The 27,636-nt window shown below is 40.5% G+C and overlaps 1 protein-coding gene across 2 annotated transcripts in view; it reads left to right on the top strand.

The window, feature by feature from the left end:
- LOC119654880 (calcitonin gene-related peptide type 1 receptor) overlaps window positions 1–27,636 on the top strand; it is a 286,412-nt gene that overhangs the window by 198,005 nt on the left and 60,771 nt on the right. The gene's annotated exons all lie outside the window — the stretch shown is intronic.

Here is a 27,636-nt window from a genome sequence, read left to right as displayed (position 1 = left end):
TCTTTCTGCGATGTGAAATCATGATACAAATCCCACTGCCAACAGCAAGATTTGAACCGCGACCTTCCGTATGACAGCCTTGTGCTTTAAACACTCAGCTATCCGGGCACGCTGCATTTTTAGGCCACTTATATTTGATAGCATCCTCGTTAATGTTGAGCTATTGACAGCCGCTTTCTGCCCAATAACCTTTAAATATGGTTTGAAGCTCAGCTTCAATTCGACTCTTACTCACAGGTGATGGCTGAGGCTGATCATTGACGCAAACTGGAATAATTTTCTATTTCCGCAACTTTGTTAAAAGTACCATCGCAATTCAAAGTCTTCAAACCAAGATTTTATGGTCCAAATGGTCTCGCCCAACTAGCTTTCGACTTAGTCAGTGGGAATTTCGGAAGGCAAACATCTGGTTTCATGAGTAAACGCCACAGTCAATTCAAGATATATGTTGTAGATTTTCTACATGAGAACTGCTTATTAGATCAGAATACAAATAACTCTATACGATGCTGACTCACATACGACTTACTCGGGTTCAGAAAAAAAAAAATTTCCAACTTCACTTGCTTCGTTATCTCGGCCTATTTCGCTGCATCATGTACGGGTTAAAAGAAGCGCTTCTTGCTTTTATTGTTGATATTATCGATTTGTGCTTCTCGAGGTCAGAATCTGCCTCAGCATCCTTGAAGCAATCGTTTTTACTTACTTCCACAATGGTCCACCACAACTCCGTCATTTCACCGTCGGACAACTCAGCACTCTCCTAAACCTTATCATCATACAAGTATCCAAATCGTTAATAATGGCGCCCGTGGGTTTTAATACGATAAACCTGTGGACGATTATCTTTCGGACTCCAACTTCGCTTCTCTACCTGGGTTATTGGGCTACAAAGAATGATCGGACTGAAGTGGCTTGGTAAAGATACGAGTCACGACGACCAGGGGCTAGTAAGCTGGGAGTTAACCCATCGCGAATGGGCGCGTTCAGCCTTGTTGATCGTAGAGACTCAACATAAGTGTTCTCATTCACAATCATCGAACAGGGGATCTGATAACGAGACGTCGAAATTTTTCTCCGTCTCTTTTTTGAAGGATCGACTAATATTAGGTTAGGTTAGGCTTATTCATCAAAGAAGTCCCGGACGAAGAACAAAGTTTGTCCACCATCAAGAAACCGTCGGTGAAAAAAGGACACACCCCTTTTGTTTCACTGTCGTCTATGTTACCTCCATTGACCCTCCCCTCGACGCATGCTATCCTCCGAAAAAGTGACACAGATTTTGAGCTACTATGGTCTAAAGTATAACGGGTCCGAGAGTTGTTGCCCATTGAGAAACTCTTCTCCAAGGCGAAAGTTTGACACATTGAACTCTGCAAGGAAATTTTTTCTGCTGTTGGAGCATATTTATTTACCCACTGGACGCTACTAACTAGTGCTGGGATTATCGGCATTTCCATGTTAAAGTTAGTGGGCAGAAACTGCATAACGCAGGCTTGCGAAATTGCGATACGTTATCCGATATTTATCTCTGGGAGCGAATTCGCAGTGAGACCCAACGAAATGGCGAGGCGTTGGTTGCAGAGACCGCCTTGGGAACCAGAACTAGTACTTGGTTGCATGGAAGCCTACGACCCGAAACAATACGAGTACTCTTTCCCATCCACATCCACACTCTCTGGGAGTTGCTAGGATTGGTGAACAAATTCAACAGTAAGTAGGACTTTTTAATTGTTCGCAGATTCGCTGAAACGGTCGCTCTAAAGCACCAGCTATTGGGCTAGGCCCCAACAGGACAGTTCCAGGAACTGCGAATCGGAACCTTACCGAAAAAATGGAGGCCGAGGTGGAACTGCGGCGAAGCAGTGGTAGGATTGTTAGGGAGAAGGACGACACCGCTTTTATGGATGTGGCGCCCCTAACAATCCGGTAAGCCTCCAGTCATTATACCTGAATTCCGTAATCCACTGAAGATACGTTGAAATTGCCGGCAATAATTTTCCAGTTGAGCAGATTGGTCTCTCTCATTAGTCTACCTAGTATATTACAATACCCTGATATTTCATTGTAGCTGGAAATGTAAAAAGAGGTCATTGATCTTAGCTTTCACTTTCCATTTTTGCATAGAAGCGTAGCAGGTAGTGAATGTTCTTACAGTTTTCCGCTCGGTGATTTTCTTCTCCTGTCTTCAACACAACGTCGAACTGTTTGCCCGCGTAGTTTGCGCACGGCTCATTCGATGCTAACTTTACCTGTAAAGTATGATGTCTGCTTTCCGTCTTTTACATTCTTCCTGTTCATCCTCTAGTGCCAATTAATCCTTAAGAGCTTAGTAAATTTCTTCCCTGTTGATGATTTCATCCAGATTTTGGCATTGTGTAAGGACTAGTGGTACGTCGGGGCAGTTCGAACAGCAGTCCTCCTTTTTTGTGTTCACCTAATTCTCGTAACAATCTCACTAAACTCATTCAGCGCAGGATTAACCTTAACCCTACGTAGAATATCGACCAAGTGTACATCCCCTTTTGTTGTTATTACCAATCCTTCTTTTCCGATTTTCCTCTCTATCTCACCTCGGTGCCTGTTTTGTTTGCTAGTCTATTTGTCTTCCACACGCATTTTTCTCAGGAACTCTGATATGCCAGCCACACCAAATATAGCCATGAGAAATGCCTCAATTAGTACTTTCCAAAGCAGCTTTTAGTTTTAAATTCAGTTGCAAGTTGAAGACTCGCTACCAATATGGCTCCACAACCTTTCGACAAGAATAACCATTGGTTTTGTGCCACACACTGCCAAGTCTTCTTTGAAGGGTGAAATTGCAAAGGATTGCCGTCGAATAGACAAATTTAAACTCCTGTTGGCATGAAAACTGTAGTAGCCCTTCTAATAGGACACCGCATCTATAACTACCCTCCTCCGAGCTGAGACGAGGTTCCAGGAGCAAAATTTTTTTCAACGAATAGATTATGCACTCTTTGCCTCTTGCAGGGAGGTGCTGTTAAATGCATTGAGCTTAATAAAAGCCTTGAATGCGTACAGGTGCGACTCCCCCCAGTGTTTAACCTGACATAATCTTACGCTTACAGTGTCGTTTGACCTTTTTTATTACAATTATTCTACAAAAAAATTTTATCGATGACTAACCTTGTACATAAGTTAGGACAACATCGTTACCGAAAATATGTTAATGATTTTGTACTGTCGAACTTTTCTATCAGAGGTATTTTGTTGGCCTCGACAAAATCCGTCCCGAATAGGGAATAGTTGAAAAGAAAGCCCATATGTCTACCCGAAGAAAATCCAACAATCAACCCAAGGTCACTGAAATGCCCACGGGGTAGGGGAAGGTCCCTGTTAAATTCCAAATGGTTTATATTTCTGTGCCGTTAATTTTATCTGCTCTCTAATCCGATTTTGTACTTCTGTGAATTTAGCAGAAAAATGTTCTTTCCTTCCCGAAGTTTAACAGGAAATTTAATTGGGAATTCATCCTACGTGATTCGAAAGCTAAATTAACTCAAAACGTCGGAAATTCCCATTGGGCAAATCACTGAATCGTTATTTGTGCGGTAACAATTGTTTCATTTCATTTATTTAAATTGTTTTATTTTAGAGCAAACGGTTGGAATCAACCTTTTAGAGGGACTGCATCTATTAAGGATGACCTACTTCCAGTCAAATTTCCATCATCCTGTATTAAGTAGAATTGGAAAATGGCTTTTAGTGAAACCTCAATTATAGGTCACTCCACAGAAGCAGCCAGAAGCCATTACTTGTACTAGCCAGGAGGCAAAAGCCTTGTGTAACAGGACGAATGTCATATATCGCCTGTTGCCATTTCCTTGTTAACAATTGATGGATGCTCATACATCCCTACAACGTACCATAAATGCCAAGCTTGAAAGAGGAAATTCAAATTGTGGAAAATGTTTCATGTTTCCCGCACTAAAAGGGATGTTGGAAAACAAGGAAATTGGTAAATAATGCCATGAAATGGAAAAAGATTTCTTGTGGGCTCGACGTGTTCATTCGTTGTCATCTGCTAGACCGTTGTGAAACAGCCAAGAAATTAGGGATTTTATGAAGGTTGCAATACCCCATTGGCGCAGTGTTCAGGAATGTTCTATGAATTCAATTTTTAACGTAAATGAACAAATACCTCGAAGGCAGACGAAATACAACAATCCACTTTCCGACCCCTATTTCTAGGTAAAATTTTCCAAATAAATTCGCTGGGGGATTTTGATCATCTCAGTAAAATTATTTATTCTTTGGGATGCGTGGATGATACCGTGTCGCAGTTTTCGGTAGGAAGGGAAGATGATTTTCTCTTCTGTGCTCAAAAGGACGGAAATTGTTTCAGAAATCTTATATCGCCGGAAGGGGTGGTGGTTAAGTGGAAGTTATGGTCTCTGCTGGAGAATTATAATACACGTGATTATAATGGATCGTACAGCAAGGAGTCAAGGATTTTTGCATGAGCCCAAAGGTTTGTTGCTGAGCAGAGATTATAGCTGCCTCTTACTGTTGCCAAGATATTAACTAAATTCCCATGAAGATGTTTGCTTAGTGATAAGTCTGAACAAATTGTAGCACAAAATTGACTTCTAAGAGATTTCTCTAGAAATTCAAGTGTAGTTTGTGAAAGATTTGCCCAACCATTCATCATTTAGCTCGGTTGTGAAGATATACTTCACAAATATTGTATGTCATCTCCCTAATAAGAATTAGGACGATGTCGATAACCCTTGAAGGAACCCTGGGAAATCAATTTTGTCCAAATAAGATTCACACGTTTACCGACAGTCACTCAACTTACACAACCGTAGAAGATTTAAATGGTAGACAATTACTAAGAAATACGTAAACAGTTTGTGGCGGTGGAATTAATTACCAAACACTTGTCTGGAAGCCAGTGAAGGTAAGCAGAAAAGCAGTGAAATTTAGAATGCCGAGAGCACGTAACACGCCTGCAGACACGAGTGCGACTGCGACCGTGGTAAAATGAGTTCCAAGATTTCCGGACATCAATCCCCAAAAGCCCGAAAATTGGCTTAAAATAGCAGAGGTAAGGTTTGTGAGGTGTAAAATAACAGACTCAGAAGCGCAATATTTCCAAACATAGCAGTGCTAGCACCACGGTATGTCAATTAAGTCCGCTACATAATTTTAAAAGCAGTGACAGATAACTCATATAGCTGCTTAGCCGCCGTGAAGCATACAGCCCGCTACATCAAACATCCTCCGATGCCTTCGCCCCGTGATTACTGAGCAAGAACTTAGGAAAGTCTGCGGAAGATTTGGTGATTCCAGCGGGCTTAAGTGGAATTCGTATCTGAGCACTTCAGCTGGTTGTTAGAATCACAAGAAGGAGCGGAGTACTCTCCAGAGTCTCACCATCTTAGTTCGCTGCCACAATGTCCAACTTATATTGTTGGAATTCTCGCTAAAGTTGGAGAAAGCGGGAATTCTGGGAACCGACGATACCGTTTTTGAGGAGTGTGGGCACATTTTAGCCTCATAGTCCGTTTTAGATAGGCAAGGGTTTTCGACTTGAGGTCAGTCCCTATCGGAGGCGTTGTTGAGGTAAACTTTTGTACTTTGCAGGTTGCCGACCAACAAACAAACAATAGTTGGTGCAGCCTGGAAAAGAGTTCCTCTCAGAATCTCAAAATGCGTTCAGGGATTTTTCAGTTTGCAATTGTTGTTCTGCCATTGTACAGGATGCGGCAGCATAACTTCCTTTCTTCAAAACTCAATAAAAACTATTGTATTGCTCGGAAAATATTTATTTATTTTTTATAATGTAGGTACATGTCTAAAGTTTTTATTTACATTGTTTTGAAGATCAAATCTGTTAGGTGACGTCCCCCATTCTCCATACATTGCGTAAACCGATTTCTGGCGTTTGTCATGACTCTTGTTAGCATAGCAGGTATTATGTTGGCAATTTATTCTTGGATGTTGGTCTTCAAATCTTATAGGGTTCTTGGACGGTTCACATAAACACGGGATTTCAAAAAACCCCATAGAAAAAAATCACAAGGGGACAGATCGGGAGAGCTTGCCGGCCATTCCAAATCGCCTCTAATTGAGATAAGGCGCTCTGGAAAGTGTTCCCTCAAAACAGCCATCGATGCTCTTGAAGTGTGTGCTGTTGCACCGTCTTGTTGGAACCAAGTGTCCCCCAAATCCAAATTTTCTAGCCGTGGGAAAAAAAATCTGTAGCATGTTTACATACCGGTCCGAATTCACTGTCACTGTAACCTCATTTTCCTCAAAAAACCAGTGACCAATAATTCCAGCTGAGGAAATTGCACACCACACTGTGACTTTGGGTGAATGCAAAGGCTTTTGATGCAATTCTCGAGAGTTGGTGTCATCCCAGTAGCGCATGTTTTGTTTGTTAACCGACCCAAACAAATGAAAATGGGCTTCATCGCTCAAAAAAACAATAGCACCCTCGGGAACGACATAAAGAAGAAGCTCACACGCGTTCATCCGAGAATTGAAGTCACGTTCTGAAAGTTCCTGCACTATCGCCATCTTATAGGGATGAAAATGAAGATCATCACGAAGAATTCTTCTCACAGAACGATCGGATAGTCCAAGGGCAGATGCGTGTTTGCGCGTAGAATGCCGTGGCGATCGCAACATTGACGCTCTCACTGGTTCAATGTTCTCAGGTGATCTAACGGGCCGAGGGAGTCCAGTTCTTCCTTTTGTCGCACTTGCAGTTTGTCTGAATGTAGTGACTCATGTAACAATTGATTTGCGGTCTGGGACGCACGCTGTATTGCAATAACCGAACATTCGCTTGAACAGTAAACCTCAACGGCAAAGGCACGCTCCTCACTATTCCAATGCATGATGGCGACTGAACCGTGTCGGGACAAAACTTTACAGTATCCTCTCTTGAACGAGACCACTAGCGCTCCGCTATGACATCAACTAACTGAGTGGCGCGCATTTTAAAAAAGGAAGTTATGCTGCCGCACCCTGTATATGTATTTTTTTTAAAAATTAAAAGAGGGACGAAGGTGGCTACCAAGGAGGAGGGGAATTCTTCAGACGCTGCCTCACATTTGCCCTGGGAGCAACGTGACCAAAGCGGCTCGCAGATGTTATAGGCTCCCTTTTATAATTCGCAAAACGCGATAAGGGTACGAATTATAATCAACGTAAATTCGCTCCCAAACCCCTAAAAAAGTTGTCTAGCTTTGACCAAGCTTTGGTCTGAACTGTAGGCAGATTTACGTTGATTATAATTCGTATCCTTGTCGGGTTTTGCGAATTATAAAAGGGAGCATATCACATCTGCGAGCCGCTTCGGTCACGCTTCTCCCAGGGGAGAAGTGAGGCAGCGACTGAGGGATTGCTTCTGCCCTGGTAAGAAACAGTAGCCGTCCTCGTCCCTCTTTAAATTTTGGAAACTTGGGTATTAAACCCAAAAACGTGAACCATAAAGAGTGGGAGTAAGTTGCTCTCCATTTGGTCCGGTCCGGCATCAAATGGATGCGGACTTAGGACTTCCAAAGATTAAGATCTATTCCTCGAAAAAATTCTAAAATGAAAACTTCGATTTTTGAGATAAAAACGTTGATAATCAGTACTTATACCTCAAGTAGTTTGCATTTATTATTTATTTAATTAACACTAAATAGATTGGCACGGGTGGTCATAAATATTTAGATATAAGCGAAAAATAATGAATGTTTATGTTCAAAACAGAAAGGCTTAACAATATTTTCTAAGTTTACTTCTCTGATAAATCATCGGTATCTGCCTCGACTGACAAATCAGACTTTGTGAAAAGAAAACCTGATGAAAAATTTGAAGAAGAGTGCATCGTAAAAATAGTCAAACTTTCATTTATTATAGTACTATGGTCTTGTCAATAATTAACAGCAAAAGTAGCGTGCGCCCGTTATTTATCCAAAAGACCGTTAGACAGGACCAGTATATAAACGACTCACGACTCTGCTCAAATTTTCAGAAAAATGACAAACCAGAGCTTTTGATCGACCTGGAACCACCGGAACTTAACCCCACTTAAATGGCTTTGGGATCAATGGAAAACACAAAATGTTCAAGAAAAATATAACGAATAACATATAGTTGATAGAAGCGCTTATTGTAGTTAAGCGTAGAAACGATAAAATAAAAATAAACTGCATTAAATGTACTGAAAATACGCCATGAAGAGAAAGAGTTATGATTCAAGCAAAAGACGGCTTGACTAAATGTTAAATTTTTATTTTATTTTTAACGTTGTGGTATTATTTTAACTATATTTCAAATGTCTACTCAATACTGTTTGGCAACATAAATAATTTGTAAAAATTGGAAACAAGTTTGCTACCTTTCGTTGCACTTCTTCCTTTTTCTTCAGCCTTTGTCCTGTTCACAAGCGGGGTCACCTCGTCGTGATCGATTTCGCCATTTGGCTCTATCAAATGCCTGATCTGGATCCAATCTTAAGCCTTCTAAATCTCCATCCAGCGTATCAAGCAACGATGCAACCCCATATCAATCGCGGATACCTTCATTTCGGATATGATCAAAACCTGTTACGCCACTACTCCAAAGCAACATTTTCGTCCCCATTCCAGCACTCAGAACAATAGAGAGCGACAGAACGGACGACATTGCGGTAAATTTTAGATGTGAAGCAGTTGTGGAACACCACTTCATATAAGTTGCATTCATGCGTAAAGTAATTTCGTAATGCAGCGCTCCATTGGCTGATAGCATTGACCGGAGGTATTTAAACCGCTCAGTTCTGGGTAGGTCACTGCCGCTGACAGTGATTGTTCGTTTTTCCTGGGGATCGGTCGCCAAAAAGTCAGTTTTTTTCAGATTGAATCTAACACCATGTTGCATGAGGCGACCATTGCATTTTTTGACAAGTTGCTCGAGATTATTTTTGCTATGAGATGCTAGGAAAACATTATCTGCATAAAGCAGTGTATAGTGCGCTGGACGTTGGATGTCCCGTCTAACGGTGTCCATAATAAGAACAAAGAGGAGTGGCGAGAGGATGCTTCTTCGATGAACACTAACAGAGACACGAAGCGGTTTTAATACACCCGCCACACTTCGAACTTTACTTTTCGGATCGTGGTAGAGCAGTGGACGAGTCCTTCTGGCGCTAAGTATTGTCGTAGAGCATACCAGATTAGTTCGTGTGGCACACGGTCAAACTTCTCACGGTGTTTCTCCATGAGTAACCACGCAGCGTGTATTGTGTCAGTACTTTCACAGTTCTTGACAAATCCGGCTTTATTCATAGTTCGAAAGTGATATGGTAAAGTAACCAGATCGGACGGTAATTAGAACATTCTGCTGGACTACTTTTCTTTTTCCATATTGGAACTGTACTACTTTCTTTCCAGTCAGATGGTGTTCTACCTTCCTGAATAACCCGATTAAAGAATTCACTGAGCCATAGTGTTGGGTCTAAGCTCTTCGCTTTCCAGAGCTCAAATGCGATGTCGTCAGACCCCGTGACTTTCCCCGATTTCATTCGTTTTATTCGCTCCTCAACTTCAGTTGTGCTGACAGGTGGAACTGCTCCAAACGTCGGCAATGATCGTGGAAATGAAGGATGAGCAAATTCTTCACTTGAAATCTCCTCGAAGTGTTCTCGACGGCTTGTAAGCAAGCGGTACCGCGGGCTGACGGTTTGTAAGCAAAGTACCGTTGTTGTCATTAACGTAACAGAAGTGTTAGATATCCTGTGTGCGTTCGTTTCCGCTTTTGGCAAGTCGAAGCAAGTTTCTCTTGGTTGATGGACCGCTTACCCGGCTTGATGACCCCGAGGGTTGCAGAAGCCGCTTTGTGGATCGTGTCTTTCATTTGGTTCCACGATTCTTCCACATTCGTAATGATTGGTAATCGCGTAAGTTAGATCATTTCATCTTTCTTCTCACGAAATCGCCACCATATAATGCACGTTGGACCAGTGCGTTACTCACGCTGTTTTATCGGTGCTTTAATTCGCAGGACGGCAATCAACGACCGATGTTGAGATGCGATGGTCTCATAGGGAACGGCTTTGTAATCTGTGACGGTGTTAAAATTTCCGGGTATTATGAGAATATAGTCGATTTGCGTTTTACTGTTCCCACTATAAAATGTAGGAAGATGAGACAATCGTTTGATGAACGCGTCGACTGAAGTGGACGCCCTAGCATTTTTCCAAAGCTTATTACTCGGTCCAATCATCTTGTTTCTGACGACATTAGACACATTTTCTAGGTCGGCCTGTCGCGGGACCTGTCACCAAAAGAGATCAGGTAGGATTTAGCATAGTGGAATAACTCCAAGTATGCTTTATTTATCTCTTTCCCTGATTTCAGCATTTCTTTTTTCCTTTCTTTTTTAGTTTTACTGAGGATAGTACAAAGTACGTTGCCTCAAACCCTCCACCTTTACCTGGGCTTGGAACCAACATGCTATGATAATAGCATGGCAGAATTGTTACCTTTCCTTGGACATAAACTGAAATTATGTATTTTTTTCAAAAGTAGCTCTAATAATTTCGCCACTGTACATTCAGATGATAGCGGATATGCACGGTCAACATTGGCAATTATCTTTAGGTTTTGAAGTAGCTCTGTCCTCGTGGTTGACAATAATCATCCCGGATGGTCACTTTGTCCACTCCTTAATTCAAAAAGTCATTGCATGATTACAATGAAATGGTGTTTTCCACAAAAGATATGCTTACGCCACCTGTTGCCTAATTGAATAACATTTGCAATTTTAAATAGCCATAATTGCTAGCTTTTTGGAACCCATCGAGTCGAATACTTCACATTCCACAATTCTTTTGAAAATCTAAAGGGTTCGTTTGCACGTGCCATTGAGCTATTTCCAGGAAGAATTTTCATACATTATATCATTTCTATTTCTATCTAGAAATTTTGTCGGCTTGTAAATAAACACATTTGTTCGTACTGCGGATAAATTGATTTTTCAGAATTTCCACAGAACTTTTCTTTTTTGTATTTAATTTACCGCAGAGGTGATAATTAATTTATTTTTGTATGAAAATTAATTTCAAATTAGATTCGTGAATAGTTCATTCTAGTAACATGAACTCATCTCCAACAATACCTAAACTTTGCTAATTGCATCGTTGTGGGTAAATTAATTTTCCGCACCTCGTTAAGAAGATTAAAGTTCGTATAATGTCCATGACTCCTCTGAGTTTACGCGAGGAATTTGGTGCTTTCCATCCGAAAATTGATGAAACATTTTATATCAGTGAATAATAACTTCCCCACGGAAGAAACTGTTTTCGACTGCTCAATTCAAATAAACAACACTTTTACTGAAGTCTAATTAGACTTAAACAAGCTGAGAGCCGGAAACTCAACACTTCAGATATAAGGGGTTTTATGATTATGTTATGTATTTGAGTGAATATTGGTCCAATCTGTACCCGCCTCGTAATATCTATGCACTTAGTACATTTTTCAGACTAGTCTTAGATCTTTTACACAAAAGTGACAAATTTAACCTACTATAACTTTGTTAGTTATAGTGCGATTTCCACTAATGTTAGTAGTATTATGCCCTATGAAGAGTACTTCAGAGCATAGATATCATATAGTGCCAGTTACGGGAATTTTTCTAGATTTTTCAATTTGATAATTTCATTTGATACCCCAAATGACCATATTCCGAAAAAGAAAATTCCACTCCAGTTTTGCATGCATGGGGACCCTACCTTAAATTCAATTTATAACAACTGTGTCCCACCGTTCCACAAAATTTCAAAGCAATGGGAGTAACCGTTTTTCAGAAAACTGGGTGTGACAGACAACAATTATTCGAAATAGGTTTTTGACATATTTTTCGTATGTTGCAAAGTTCAATACACAATTTCAAGAAATTACTCTTATTATAAATTACTCTTATCTTGACAGAGATATTAGAAATAATATTGATTTCCGTATGTGACTGTTTTCTTTCTCCACGAAAATCTTTTCTTTCACCGTGACATCCAACCAACTGTTTTTCTATCTGACGTTTTTCGTCACCTACTCTGTTCTTCACTCTTGTAGCGAGTTCTGAACTGAGTAGAGCGCCGGTGACGTCATCTGTCCGGTGGTATTCGCGACATTCGAAATAAATTTCGAATGCTGCGAATCCTGTCGCGCCACAAGATTTTGTTTTACACAAACGGAGACGAGTCAGAATTTGCCCAGAATGCAAAAACAACGAAAGAGTGGTACAATACTTATTTTGCTGGTTTCTTCACAACTGCCACCCTAATTTCAGGATATCAATCTGACAGATACAGCGTGCGCTTGTTTTTGGAAATAAGGGAGAGAGAGTAAGGCGCAATTCCCGCCCCCCCCCCCTTACTGGAAAAATGAGCATTGAATTTTTCAACACGCTCAAATTGATGAGACGCTGTCGATAGCAATCTCTATTGACAGTTTCCCCGGTTTTAGCAGATCATGCCACACGACTCCTGTATGGTCCAATCAACCACAGAACATTGTCTTCTTCGAATCATGTTTAATACCTCCGCAAGTTGATCTTGTGTTTGCGTATCGTCTTCATCCAATAATGCGTAATGAAATGTTTTCGGTCTTCTGGAGCACTTCTTGTCCTAGATGTCGAAATCACCACTTTTAAAGCGTTTAAACCAATTTCAGCAGATAGTTTTCGCCTCCTCAAGCGTAAGACGTACTTCAACTGTATTTCTTTAAGTTAGTTTGTTCTTGACAGATATCCACACATTTAAAGAAGATCAAATGTGATTCTAGTGCCGGCTACGCGTGAAACCCAGGAACTAGACTTGCGATATTTTTTAACTTATTCTTCATTGAAATTTACATATTTTGATTCATATTTAATAAAACATACTGGGTTGAATTTATCTTTTATATCGTACTGAAAAATTCAATAATCTGTTTTCAGATATGTAACCCAGTTTTAATGAAGCAATTTTTGCACCATACGAAGGCCAATGACTGATAGATAAACTACTTTCCACTAACAGAAACTGTATAAACAATTCAGGACTTCGTATGCGAAGAAACGATGGTCACTTGGATCTGGCTGAATATGATGCTACTAATTGTATCTATTGTATTGGTACCCATTGTGGTTTTCTTAAAGTGCACCTTTCTTTGGAGCTCCCACGTGACCCATAACGAAAGCGCGCAAAGAAGACGTCGAACTACACAAATTTTAGAAATACCAATCGAGTTTAGCTACACCCCTTCTACCGAAGGACTAGTGCAGGATGCACTTCAGGAGAGAGGAACCTCTGGAGAGATGAAAGGTGGTTAGGTGAAGTCATTAACAGCATTAAATGTAAGGAATTCTTCCCCGCTTTCTTACATTTCACTCACTCACTACGCTTATAGCTAAAATTATTGAGAAGTTTTTATCAAAGACAACCACAATGGACACCAAACAATTATAAAAACTTGCAAGGCCTTGGAAAAGAGTTCGAGGTTATCAGACTTCAAGCGTTATCGATAAAAATGCTAAGAAAAGCTTGCGGTGGGACACAAACGACCATTATCAGGCTACCAGTGGAGGCAGCATTCAAAATGTTCGCAGTAGGGAGAACAAGAACCCCAACCTGTATTCCACCTGGGTTATGCGTCGTCTTAGGCAGCAGGTGGCACTGAAACCGCGTTTTAGATACCTCTACTTCGGCTACATCGCGAGATCATGTACTAGTACGTACAATAGTTCGAAGCAATGCAGAAGATGCGGATCTTACATCATATCAGCAAGCACTGTCGAGTTGACCCGAGTTGCTTACTGTGCAAAGGAATAGAGGGTATGGACAATCTGTATTTTATAGGCAGCAGCAGATGCCCAAACTGTAGGAGAAGCCTCTACGTAAATCACAAATAACATTGATGCAAATCAACCTTAACCGCTGTCAGGCGACGTAGGCGCAGTCATATCAAAGTAGTGCCACTTGGGTCAAAGATCCAACAGGTTAAGCAGGGTTTAGGGTCTGCGATGAACACGCCATCCGGAAATAATGGAGCAATCGTGCTAAATATGAGTAGATGTTGAGCGCGCTAGTTTTGGACACAAGAGGACATTTCCGATATATGTAAGCGGGGGATTTTAACGCACAGACTTTTGAATGTGACAGGAGAAAAACGGATGCGGGCAGAGCTCATACATTTTAAGAGGTAGGGTTCTGGTCATTATAGTCTTTGTAATACCAAAGGTATTGAATTTAGTACCGTGTATAGTTCATCAGTACCTCAGATATTTTCTCATTTTTCAGTACTGTTTTAGTTAAATGCCGGTTTCGATAAGTACAGTCCATCAAATCGTAGAAGGCATAAAATAGGACACCGAATTCGCAATTCACATAAAACTCCGTTCAAAAGCACGGATGGACAAGTTCACTTTTAGATCATACGCAGCGTGGGATAGCAAAATTTCATAGTCGCACGGCCAGAAAAAGTGTTCCGAAAATAACCGAGAAAACAACTCGCTTTTGCGAAACAGCATGCGGACCATGCTTACAGTAAACACCAGCCAATCTCTCTCAAGAAATTGTTGCCAATCTGTTTCCTTACCACAAAGGCAACGAATGGCACACCGTGACCCAACTCGAACGAGTACGTGGTACCTCTGATTGGCAAGGAACCAAATTAAGATGGCGTCCCCAAAAAAGCTTTGAAACTGAAAGAGAGACCTTTTCATCAATACCTTCGTAGTGTGTCTAGAGAAAAGAAAAAGCAAAAGTTGGTGTGCTGTAAAAATCTTAGACTTTTTGTGCTAAAATTTTGTGGTCAGGCAAAAGTAAACACGATATATTAGACGAAGACGGCTTCACAGTTTCTTACCAGGGTAGAGGCAAATCTTCAGACAATGCCTCACTTCTACACTAGGAGCAGCGTGACCGAAGCGGATCGCAGATGTTAAGCGCTCCTTCATATTGCGAATTATAACACGACGCCCATACTTTGGGGCAAAGCTGGGCCAGAGTTGAACATCTTTTTTAAGGTTTTGTGTGAACACAAAACCTTATTAAAATCGATTTACTATGTCTGTCTGTCTATCTGTCCGTCACACGCATTTTTTTCGGAAATGATTGTAGCGATTGAAACCAAATTTGGTACAAAGGTGGCAGCTGTGAACACTCACGCATATAGTGAGTTACATCCTTTTACGTCGAATTTAAGGGGGGTGTAAATATTTTTTCACCAAATATAGTCATGTGGGGTATCAAATTAAAGATCTCGGTTAGTACTTTTTGACGCCGTTCTTAGTTTTTACATTTGATAGAAAGGTGGGGAGTGCGAGAGGTTGAAATCGATCATTTCTTTAACGGACCCATTCTCAGAATTTACTTAACCGAAAAGTCTGAAAAAAAGTCAAGCTGCCACCGCATGGTGCCTAAGCTCCGAAATACCTTCCATACCGATACCCGTTCAAATAAAGTTAATAATAGTACATTACTATAATTTTGAGTAATTGGTAGGGAAACCCCCCTTAAGTTTGTCCTATAATCACGAAGTTGCGGCAATGTAGGCTACATCATAGAGTATGATCCTACCAAATTTGGTGAAAATCGCACGCAAAGTTATAATAGGTCAAAGCTGTCGCTTTTGTGTAAATTTAAAACTTTGAATGTCAATATCACTTGAAAGTGGATATTCTTACATAATATATGCATATATTACGTGCTACATACTAATGGGACAAATGCACACTCAAATCTCTTTATAAAAGAAATACACAAAACCTTTCATACCTGAAGCATCTAGCTTCCGGTTTCCCGACTTGTTTACGGATTGCTGGGTTTGGGTTTTGCACGCAAGATAATACGGAATTCTCTCCCCTAAAACAATTTTTCACGTTGTATCAACAAGATTGACAGCCACATTACACAGTACATGAGTACGCCATAACATACAACAACAGTGGAGCTGAAAATCTTTTTATCTGAATGTAATCTTGTGGTAACGATTAAATTGTTTTAAATAATTATCTAGACGTTTTTCCTTTTTCGCTAGTATTTTTATTTTATTCGTTAATATCGATATTCCGGGACCATTTGTTCCTTTCTTTTTCACTTGAACCTAATTAGGCTCATATAAAAGCACGGTATAATACCTTTCTGTCCCATATTTTGATATCATAATTTTGCGGCTTCCGACAACACTGTGCCTGCGGTCTATAGTGGACCCGATATAGATAAATGCCAGTTCAGCCAGACGAGTTGCTTCGCAAGTTAGTGCGGACCATTCTTACAGTAAACACCAACCAATCTCTCTCAAGAAATTGTTGCCACTCTGTTTCCTTGCCACAAAGGCAACAAATGGCAGACGGTGACCCAACTCGAACGAGCACGTGGTACCTCTGATTGGCAAGGAACCAAATTAGGATGACGTCCCCAAAAAAGCTTTGAAACTGAGAGAGAGACCTTTTCATCAATACCTTCGGGGTGTGTCTAGAGAAAAAAAAAAGCAAAAGTTGGTGTGCCTTCAAAAATAAGCCACCTGGAGTTCGAGCATCATATCACGCAAACTGCCTGTTGGGTGCGATGGTGAAGATGATAAAAAAAGTCATCTACAATAGGTTATTTGCCATCGTCGAAAGCGCCACTGGCCTGCCGGAGAGCCAGTATAGGCTGCTGTGCCGGTTTGATATTGGATGTTGAAAGCGCATTCGACTCTACCAACTAGAAGCGAATTAAAAAAGCATTGACTAACAAAGGGGTTCCTGATTTTTTGGCGAGCATAATCGGAAATTACCTCTGAGAAAGGACTTTTTGATATGAGACAAATCAGAGAGACTACGGTTGTTGGCTTCGCCGGCCATCAGCTGTAGCTGTTACCGCAACACACCCAGTAGATATGAAATCCTGGTGATATGTCTTTGAACGTAAGTGAACATTCCATAACGATCACCAGACATCTGCTTCCAATATGGAAAGTATGCTAAAAAGTTGAAAGCTTACGTCCAAACATGAAGAAAACGTCAAGGCGCTTTGTACTAATAATTGTATATGAAAAACATTGTCTCCTTCATATGAAACAACGCATCGGGACGGCAAGCCATTCACCAAAAGCGAAACGATGCACATTCTGCGCTAGAAGAAGCAACAGAGCTGCAGCGGTACCAACTACCTCCAGACACTTGCTTGGAGTACCGACGTAATCTCTTCGCTAAAAGTTTTCTTAATGGTTTAGATTTGCAGGGTAAATGAGTAATTCCCAAGTAGCCTACTTCCAAGAAAGTTCTCAGGAAAACCCAAAAAAGATTAAAGTATCATCCAAAAAATAGGTTTAGATAACCCTGTGGAGAAGTATTTACTAGGATTTAGTGGCATAAATTAGAGACCATACATCTCTGCGAATCTCTTTCTGTCGAGCAGTTTATCTCTAAGGAGTGCAAATATGATGAGTACTTTTAGGTGCGTTCGACCTGGGTAGCTGTGTCCAGGCAACAAAGAATTTTTGATAATTTATGTCAGGTTGGGTGACAAAACACCACCAAGCCTCATCGGTATTAAATAGTCCGTCATATTTGAGGAATTAATCAAAACATATTTGGTAGATAAGTGAAGTGAGTCGTGAAAATCCAGAAGATGGTACCTGAAGCTAGCAAACCTGCAAGTGAGCTATCGTTGTATAGACCAGTGTGCCTTTCAGATACTATGAGAATTAAAATTCTACAAAAGATTGCTAAACGTCATGCGCCTGGAAAGCATATTACTCCAAAAACTTTTGACAACAACACATCATTTTGGTAGCACATGACACAAACATATTTGTAGAGAAGGCAATGATGATAAAATATTTGCCATTGATTCCTATATGAGGCATAGTGCTAAACGCTCACCTTTATGCTGTCACTGTCGGTTCCAAGCAATTTGCTTCAGCTGCCTTCACGATTTTCCAAGAAACTCGCACTCTTCCTCCACCATTCTACGCCATGTTTTTCTAGGTTGACCCACCAGTCGGCTATCCTGGGATAGGGGGTTCCATCGAGTGACATAAACTAAAATGAAGTTCCCGCGCTTTTTCAATCAAATTCCGCTTTCTAATCGATACGCCCGTGGGTATCTGGCTCATGCGCCGACGAAGTTTTTCATTAGTTATTATTTTAGGCCAGCATACCTCGATGACATAGACATAGATTGATGGAAGTAACAGTGGTAGCAACTTTCCATGCATTACCCTGCACATAGTAGCACAGAGAGAACACTGGACGGAACAGTTTCAACTTGATGTTAGTTTAGAGATAGTTGCCTTTTCAAATCTTGCACAAAACAGCGACGATGTCTGCTACCAATACTTTACTCACACGAGTGGTTACAAAACCACGTGAATTTGATTAATAATAACAGAAACCATTAGTGCAACAATCCAATTTGATCAGGGCCTTGAAGTGTGTTAGAGCACTTCACTCAAGCCTGTAACGGTACACTACAGGATTATAATCCCATGTAGGAATCAATGTGGGCAGAATTGCGCTCGCCCGTAATTATTACCCTGAATTCACTCGGGTACTCATTCACAGTGGAGTCGGCTGGTATCCGACGTCAAGTTAGAATGCAAAATCCCACTGCCACGAATGTGATTTGAACCGCGACCTTCCGCAGAATTTGATTGGGTTGGCAAAAAGTGAAGAGCAAAAATTTAGGTAAATTCAAAGAAGGCACAGATGACAAGGTATGACTATATGAAAGTTGAAAGTTCCTCACAATTGTGGTACACCTGATCTTCACTGATTGAATATTTGATTTGAATACCTAAGAAAACACCAAAAAATTAAAGTTCTAACGTATGACTACAAATACATGATGCGTGAAACATGCCGTTGACTTCTTCAGAAGATTTACACTGAACGAATCCTCTTTACGAAAAATAAGCTGTTTCCCATTCAAAAAACATAACTACTATAGGATTTGGTTTTCAGGGATTCATGAAACCTCTACAACCGTGGAACGCGTAGGGGTAGTGATTTATTTGTGCCAGGACCAGGACAGGAAAGAAAAACTCCGGGCTTATACTGAATTGGCTATTCTATGCGCCTGAAGAAACTTCGCGACCGGGTGAGTCCTCTTTTCACACTCCCCCACTCTAGGCAAGTTTGAACGAATTGTCTGAAGACTTATTACATATTTTAAAGGACCCAATTAGCAATAGAGGTTCTGCTTCCAACCATAAAATTCTGCCACTTTCAACCAATACAGTTTTTTTTTTTCATGTTGCGGGTTGCAGCCTTGAAATGTTTTATTCATTATAGAGCACACGGCTCCATTCAATTCATTCCTTTCATGAACTATATTAAGGAAATGCTCGCTTGAGAAACTTTCTCTCTTCCTGTATGAAATCTTCTTTGATTTTTTACCCGTAAATTCGTATATTCGCCTAACACAATGTAACTTTCCCAAGCTGCCCTAATTCCGGCCTTAATTCCTTTCTTGTAATTTCCATTAAATAGGATGACACTCACTTTCATTACCTCTCTCACAGTATACGCAATCTTACCTTCTGATAAGGGGTATAAATTTTCAAGCGACAACTTTTAAAATTAGATCAGGTATGGGGTAGGAAGTGTATCCAACCGTTCAGCTTTTCTTTTATAAATATTCGAGTGAGCGAAAAATCCCTTGAAATTAAAAGCAAATTGTGCAATTTCTCATCAGTTTTCATTTTCCAGGGAAATTTTTTACCCTCTTATTGACATCGGCTTACCCACCTCAATTTTTTTATTTGAATGTGAAGAAAAAAATAGCCTAGGAGGCTATGATGCTGCTCTAATGTCGGTTCTATGTACCAATTCAGGTAAAACCAAAAGTGTTAAAAAAATCAAAGGCGATGTCACCATCTGATTTATCGATGTCTTCATTCAATTACTTAATTTTTGACAAAATTCAATGTCACAAATCATGTAGATGTAGCAATTATTATATTTTAGAGAGAAAGAAAAATGGATTTAATGATTTTCGGAAAAGTAATTATGCTGGTCTAACGTCTACACTTCGTACCTTAAGGGGAAACACCACTGAAAAATTCTCATAAAAATTGATTTCGTATCGACGCAAAATGTACGTTTAACTTTTTAAAATAAGGGAGGAATTGAATATCTTTCAAAAAAAATAAGCTTCTAATATTCTTCTAAATTTCGAGAGAACAGCCCAATAGACATATTTTTTAATATTCGATTTACTTATTCAATGTAAGAAGTTTTTCAGCTGCTTACATGATGATGGGCTATTTCGAGGTCGATTTTAGGAAAAAATAACTCAACTGTCAACCCACAAGGAGAAGACGGTGACAGTTACGCAAATCTACAAAAATATTTTCGTTCATTCGTATTTAAGCGAGATATTTTCGAAGTTCACCCTGGTATTCAAATAAGTTATCAGGACCGCAATGTCACCTTTAGGAAGCATCTACTGGACTGCGTTCAGTTTCTTTTAGAAAGCATCCTCTCCCAGGGAGTCAATCTAAATTCCAGAACCTATCAGGTCTTTGACATTTCGTAGCAAAATAATTTGAAAATTTGCTGGTTGCAAGCCTTTACATTTCTATCCCTGGCAACCATCTTTTAAGATAGGCAAGGAATATGTTGCAATTGCCGAGATGGTTAAACGTCAGCTTCTCCATTTCATCACTCTGGATTCGAATCTCGATAAGAGGGGTCCACCCGGATTGATATGGGGACCATAATCATAACAGCGGTGCTGATTAATACTGAGTCCAAGCTCTTCTAGCACATGCGAGATGGATTTAACAGCGCTGCTACATTTAAGGGGTAAATTCCTTTAACACAACTCTTTACATTGATCCCACACGCGTGATGTGGCTAAAACCATAGCCACCATCGGGCTCCTACGAGGAAGCCAACAGCAAATAATCGGACATGAAGCGCATCCTCCAAGAATTCTCCTTGGTCAAATGTTCTGAGACTATCTTGATTTCCATGATACCTAAATAATCTGATAATACTTCCTAGCAAGACCCACATCAAGTGAGCCACTTGCAGACCCTGCCCTGATCTCTATGGAAAAAGTTCTTATAATCCTTAGTTTAAAAAACATCCCGAACATAGCTCAAGCAGAGGCCTCCTTCCCCAGTGTTTATCTCGTTCTGAATCAGGGTCGGCCCGTCGTCACACGCCATTTTGTTCTGCCAAAGACTTGATCTGATTATAGTCGGGATTTTAACACCAGACAGCGTATCAATCCACCATTCTATCGGCGGCCTTTGGCCGTGTTCCATCGACTTGAATGTGCAGACCAATCCTATGAATTCCCGTTAGCCACATACCATTGAAGACACCTCTCTTGAAATTTTGCCACGATCGGTGCAATCCCATATCGATCGCGGAGATTCTCATTTAATATGTGATCATGACGTGCTAGGCCCCTAGTCCAACACAACATTTTCCTTTCCATTACTGCGGAACGGCGTTCATTATCTTTTATAGTGGGACAATACTTAGAACCATAGAGGGTGACAGGACGGACGCCACGGTGGTAAATTTTAAGAGAATGCTTCCTTGATGAACCCCCGCACTTCGCAGTTCACTTTTCAAAACAAATTAACCGAGTTCTTCTGGTATCAGGTGTAGCCGCAGAACACAGTGGATGTATTCGTGTGGCACACGGTGAAACGCTTTTCCCAAATCCAAAAATGCAAAGTAACAGAGGTGGTGCTACTCATGGTATCTCTCCATCAGTAACCGCGCAACACAGCGTGTATTTCGCCAGTAGTTCCACAATTATTGACAAACCTGGCTTGGCTCACGGTTATTTCAACGATGTAGCCAATAAGTTTGTCAAGAATGCTTAAAAAATATTCATGCTCTCAGACGGTAATTTAAACACTCCGCTAGACTGTTGAAACCGATGGTGCTTTCTTGCCTGTCAGATGGTGTTCTACTTTCTTCAGTAACCTAATTGAAGAACTCACTTAGTCACAATGGTGGGTTCCAGCTCTTTGTTTTCCTGAGCTTGGATGCGATGTCTTCAGGTCCTCTTGCTTCCCCGATTTCATTCGTTTTATTGCTTCCTCGACGGTCGGTAAGCAAAGTACCGTTCTTGTCATTAACGCAACAGAAGTGTTCGAGCCTATATGCGTTTATCGTATAAGTGGAATCATTTCTTCTTTTTACTCACGAAATCGTCACCATTTAATGCCTAGCGCTCCTCACGCTGTTTTATCGGTACTAGATTCGCAAGACAACAATCAATAGCCGATGTTGAGGAGCGATGTTTTCAAATGTCGGCTCCTTTTGAGGATTCGATTTGCATATTACTGCCATGAGGAAATACTATAATTTGCATTCCGTGTAACCACGAGCATTACAGGCCAGGTGGAATTCTGTTCAGAGAACCGTTCCAACTAAAATGTTTGAATTAAGGACTCCTTCTCACTAACACACTAACGCAAAGAGGCATCCTCCTACATTATGTCCTGAGGAAGCTAAGGTGGAAACCCCAAAGGTGGCATCTGAGACAGGAGAAACGTCGATTGAGGAAATAATCCGTCATGGATTTTCCCTCCCGATCGCGACACTCTATTTTCCAGTTTTAGTTGATGTGTTTAACTCCAACACCTTCGCGCCAGATCCGGGTGTTTGGTATAGTTTTTAGGTTCACACTTCAGTTTAAGAACACGTGAAGTTTTGGAAACTGACACGTGAACGACTGAAATGTTCAAAGGCTCAGTTATACTTAAAAGTACTCTTTTCTCAGGAGCTACTCAGGCCGATCGGTCATGAGTGGCTAAGGTATGACATTTCTCGTTACCTACTCTGCTCTTCACTCCTGTAGTGAGGTCTAAACTGAGTGAGGAGCGCCGATGACGTCATCTGTCCGCTGGTATTCGCAACATTCGAAATAAATTTCGAATGCCGCGGATCCTGCCGTGCCACATATACATAAATGCTTCACATTGGAAATCACACGGTGTAAAATAAGTTGAAGAGCTGAGGAAGGCTAATACTAACTGTGCCCCGCGATGTAACATTTTGCAGCAGTTCCACGGGCAAAGGGCAGAAATTAGACGTAATTTTCAGAGGATCTGAAGTTTAGTCGGTGGTCAAGAATAAGAAAATATTACTGCACTCGGAAACCAAATGTTCGGCTGAGATCGCTGAAAATTATGCTCAAGTTAGAGGCAGCGTGTATTCTGGAACCCTTTCTTGCTATTTACCTACCTGCTACCTGCGTCCTAGTTAGCAGCCTTAAGGGGATCATCCTGTGTGAAGGCCGTTTTTTTGCCTTTCTTTGAAAAATTATTTTGAAGGACTGGATAAAGATAGAAACGTGACAATACAATTTTGATGCTGAGGATTTTCGTTATGGAAGAAAGTTGCCCAAATTTCTTGCTTCATTCCTTCTATCGAATTTGCGTGTCGACGAATAGCCAGCCCAAAAAATGTAGTGAGGTCGTTAGTAACCTCATCAGTGAGTTCTCCAGCCCCTTTTCAACCAATGGCTTCGTGATTCTTCTTTGCACTTCTAAGCCGCATTCCCATTTTTTTCTCGACATGTCCTACGCATTCCTTTTTTACTGCTACGTATATTTTATTATTTGCAGAAATTTGCAGAAATACCGGAGAAAACTCCAGCAAAATCCAATAAACAATATACAAAACTTGTCGCAATTAGAACAACCATGTTCATGCTTGCTAAAAGTTTCTTTGCTGATGTTGATGCGAAGTCTTTTTTCTTCTCTGATAAGTATCGATTCCCATGAAATACTCGTTTTTTAGTGCGAGTATGACATTGAACATTAAAGCGATCTCCCTTCGTAGGATCCATTTAAAAAAATCACTGAACACACAAACAGCACAATACTTACAACAAAATATAACTGAGTATAGCTTGAAAGCCTTTCAGTGCTCACTCTACACTGGATTATCCTTTTTATTCCAAACAGCAAATAAGTTTAGACAATTGATTGGTTTTCCATCATTTTATATTTATACCTGTGTTCGAATTTATAAGGCTCAGGTAAAAAACTAACAGGTAAAAAAAGATTCGATGCCCTTTCTCATCGAGTACTCTAGCCGCGGCAGCAAACTCCTTACCTGTTTAACCCTGTAATTTCTGAATGACTCGGAATATCGGAAAATCCCTTTGCCCCAAATATTTTCCACTATATATAGATACAATTAATGCAAAAAAATCGATTTCTCCAACCCGACACACGGGATGACCCCCTTAAAAATTTTCTCGGTGATGAGCGAACCGCTAGTGAATGATGTGTGTAGGTAGGGATACAATGACAGCCCCCGAAGTCGTCGAAAACTTTTCGCCAACGTCGATAGAGTGATGTGAGCTTAGCTCTGTCAAGGTGGTAGTCGTCGCATGTATCAGGAGCCAGATCCAGTACCCTGGAGTGATACTATTCCAGAAGGAGGCATGGAGCATATTACTGAAACTGGGCAGATGGCTTTGAATATACGCCGAGTGGGAACGCAATCAACTATCTTTGCGAGAACTGAAGAGGAAAGGCTTATTTAGTATGTAATATGTGAAGCACATACGGTCTGTAACTTTCTTCCAGAAAAACATCAGTAAAACGTGAAATATGTGCTGATGGAGCTGGAGGAACCGCTGGATCGGATTTGCTTCTACAGGTGGACGTAGAGAGCAACAGAAGATGTGTGAAAAGCAGAATTGATATTAGGGATGTGGCGACGCTGTCTTGAGGACGGAGGGTGAAACCCGGCTGAGGGTGACTTCAATGCCAGGGCACTTGAATGGAGCATGGTTCACCCAGACTCCACAGAGAAACGGAAATGAAACGGTCTAATAGTTTTAAACGCCGGATCCATGCCAAGGTTCCCGCGCTCAGGATGTGAAGGAATCATTCCTGACGAAGCCTTTCCGTCGAAATCACTTAATGGAGTGGCGAGTTCTGGAACACTTCTCGGGAAGTGACCTCCAATACATCCCATTTGAAGTTACGTGTCACGTGGTGTATTGACGCCGCAGGTAAATGCATGGATGACTGCTCATGAATTCAGCTTTGCGTTGGAAAAAACCAAAGTAGCTCGATTCAAACATGAGCTTTTTCGAACTAATCAAAGCAGCAGAGGACAGGTGCGATCCCCTGACTGTGTATTGTGTAATGGGGTATCGGATGACGCCGATCACATCTTCTCATCTTGTGAAAAGTAAGTTGAGATCCGTCAACAACTTTATGCAGACACAGCTCAGCATTTGTCTCCAGACAACATTGTCAAAGAGATGGTGACGAAATGAAGTGTGTTGCGCATTACATTCGGGTTCTTCTTGTTAGGAAGAAAATAGAACGTTTCTTGAACTAACAGCCCCCACTCCTCTTGCCTCGCGTTGGTGAACAGAATCTCCTAATTTGAAAGCTTCCTAAGGCAGAAAAGTGGGAAGGTTAGCCCGTAGTAATGTGATAAGCAGTTCCGGGCTCATTTTGTGGCAATGGGAGGTGTCTAGTTGGCGCACATTCTAAAAACCATCGTTCATCCACGCGAAATGGGCAAAGCTCGTTGCCGAAGAGTTAATTGTTATCCAAAATGTATGTAAATTTTTATTAGCGAAATTCCGTGATCTTGAAATCTGCTGAAATTCCCCAACCTTCACTTTTTCCTTCTTCCAGTGACTATTTATAAAAAGCAGAGAACGCTTAGAGACAGCTCTTAACCTGCAATTCCCAACGGTCTCACTATCATAAGAAATGTTAAATTTACCCTACCAACTCGCTAAGATAGCCATTCAAACTGTAGCGAATCTCACCCATTTTTTCTTAAAGAAGCTTGGGACCGTCTTTGGAATAACCCCGTAATCTATTTTATTGCATATACCATAGATATGTTATAGTCCAATGTCGTCTATATCAAGGAGTGGATACTCGTATAACTTATCACCCACCCAGGAATTTCTCACTGAAATATCTTCGCGAAAATATAACCTTTCTCACATACAAATATACATTTGTGATTACTGATTTAAGCATTCCGTGGAAAGTTTTGCAAAGATAAAACTTTTAAAGGTTTCCATGGTATGCAAAGCTACATTTCACTTATGAATGCGTCTGGGAATCTCAAAGTCTGTAAAATTCCAGATGTACCTTAAAAAAGGAGATCAACTCTGTAAAACATTTAGCGAAGCATAAAACGCTATCCTTCGCAGGTGACTTGTGTAAAAAGATAAAAGCAGGAGATGAAATATGCTCCGGAGAGCAGTCACTGTTCTACGAGTAGATTGCTTTCAATTCTAATTAGCCAGGAAAGGCTCTATTGTGTATTTATTCCTCAAATGTACATGTTTGTTTTCAATTTGCTGCTAGAAATGATTGCTTCGATTCCCATGTATCGAATCTTTCACAAGTGAATGCATTAATTCGGTTCATGCGTTAATCCCAGTTTCCAAAGACACCTACATATGTATATGTACATAAATTGAATTCAACGCTACATTTCCTTGTCATTTCGAGGAATATGTTTACTACGTATTGATCACTGCCCTAACAAAACATGGCAAAGTTATCAATAGTTGTGGACAGTGAATCCTTTCAATGAAAGGAGAATAGAATGGATCCCCGCAATAAATTGGCGCATTTATGAATGGGGAGAGTGTCCCCCTGGAGGAGAGAAGAGGAGATATATGTAATCAGAGATATCATTGTACAATAGTTGTTCATGGAGGCTACGTGGGTCTTCGTCCTTCATGTCCACCACATTCAGCAATAGAAAAGCACAATACACGTAATTTATCAATGCCTACGGAGAATTGCAGGGAGAAACTGGAATAACATCGAATGTATGTCAACTTCTGGTATCAAAAGGCAGTGGACATTAGCGTGTATATGTTTTATATATAAGTACTTAAATGGATTTAGTTATTATCAACCTGGCAGAAAAGAAATCAGAACCGTAGTACATATTATGCCTTTGGGCATTCTTAAAGACCCGAATGTAACTGATGCACGTGGTGGAAACGCTCAGTTTGTAAAAGTCTGACCAACCCGCAGTGAATGGAGCTTATGAAATCGCCACAAATTTTCAAATCCCTAATTAGGATGCCATAGAATTTGCTGAAATTTCCATTTTCCATTTATTATCTCACCATCTTAACCCCAGGGAGCATCCATTATCTTTCGTGTTCTCTCTGAAAACAGCACTTAACATTGTCCACGTTGTAGACGATTCAATGCTGAAACATCCTGACCAAAGTACGAAATAAAGTTCAAATGTAATTATCATCCAGAAATAATTAGATTGAAGCTTTGATATCTGATAACGACGTTTTGAATCGAGCTAAATGAATTTTTCAGGCTTTTAGCAAGATTTATCTTAGAACTCAATTCAAAGCAGCTGAGTACGTTTCCAATATTATGATATCCTGGCAACCGACATCTAATTTCTCCAGTAATCAGCATCGTGGTATGGAACAAAAGTCTTCTGTTAATACATTCTAATAGAATTCACCTCTTATTTCAATTTAGTTCAATTACCAACTTTCTTCCCTTCTCAGCTTCCCAGAAACTTTTGGAACATCGTTATCGGCAAATTATTCATATTTCTAAGCTTCCTTTTGTGGACGACAATGAAGGAAAAAGTCCACCTCGTGTCGCAATTAGTGCGTTTTAAGACTAATATTACCAAAGACCGTGAATT

This window comes from Hermetia illucens, chromosome 4 (assembly GCF_905115235.1).
Source record: "Hermetia illucens chromosome 4, iHerIll2.2.curated.20191125, whole genome shotgun sequence".
Classification (NCBI taxonomy): Eukaryota; Metazoa; Arthropoda; class Insecta; order Diptera; family Stratiomyidae; genus Hermetia; species Hermetia illucens.
Note: the sequence above shows the minus strand (reverse complement) of the source record. Positions and strands in the feature narration are given on the sequence as shown.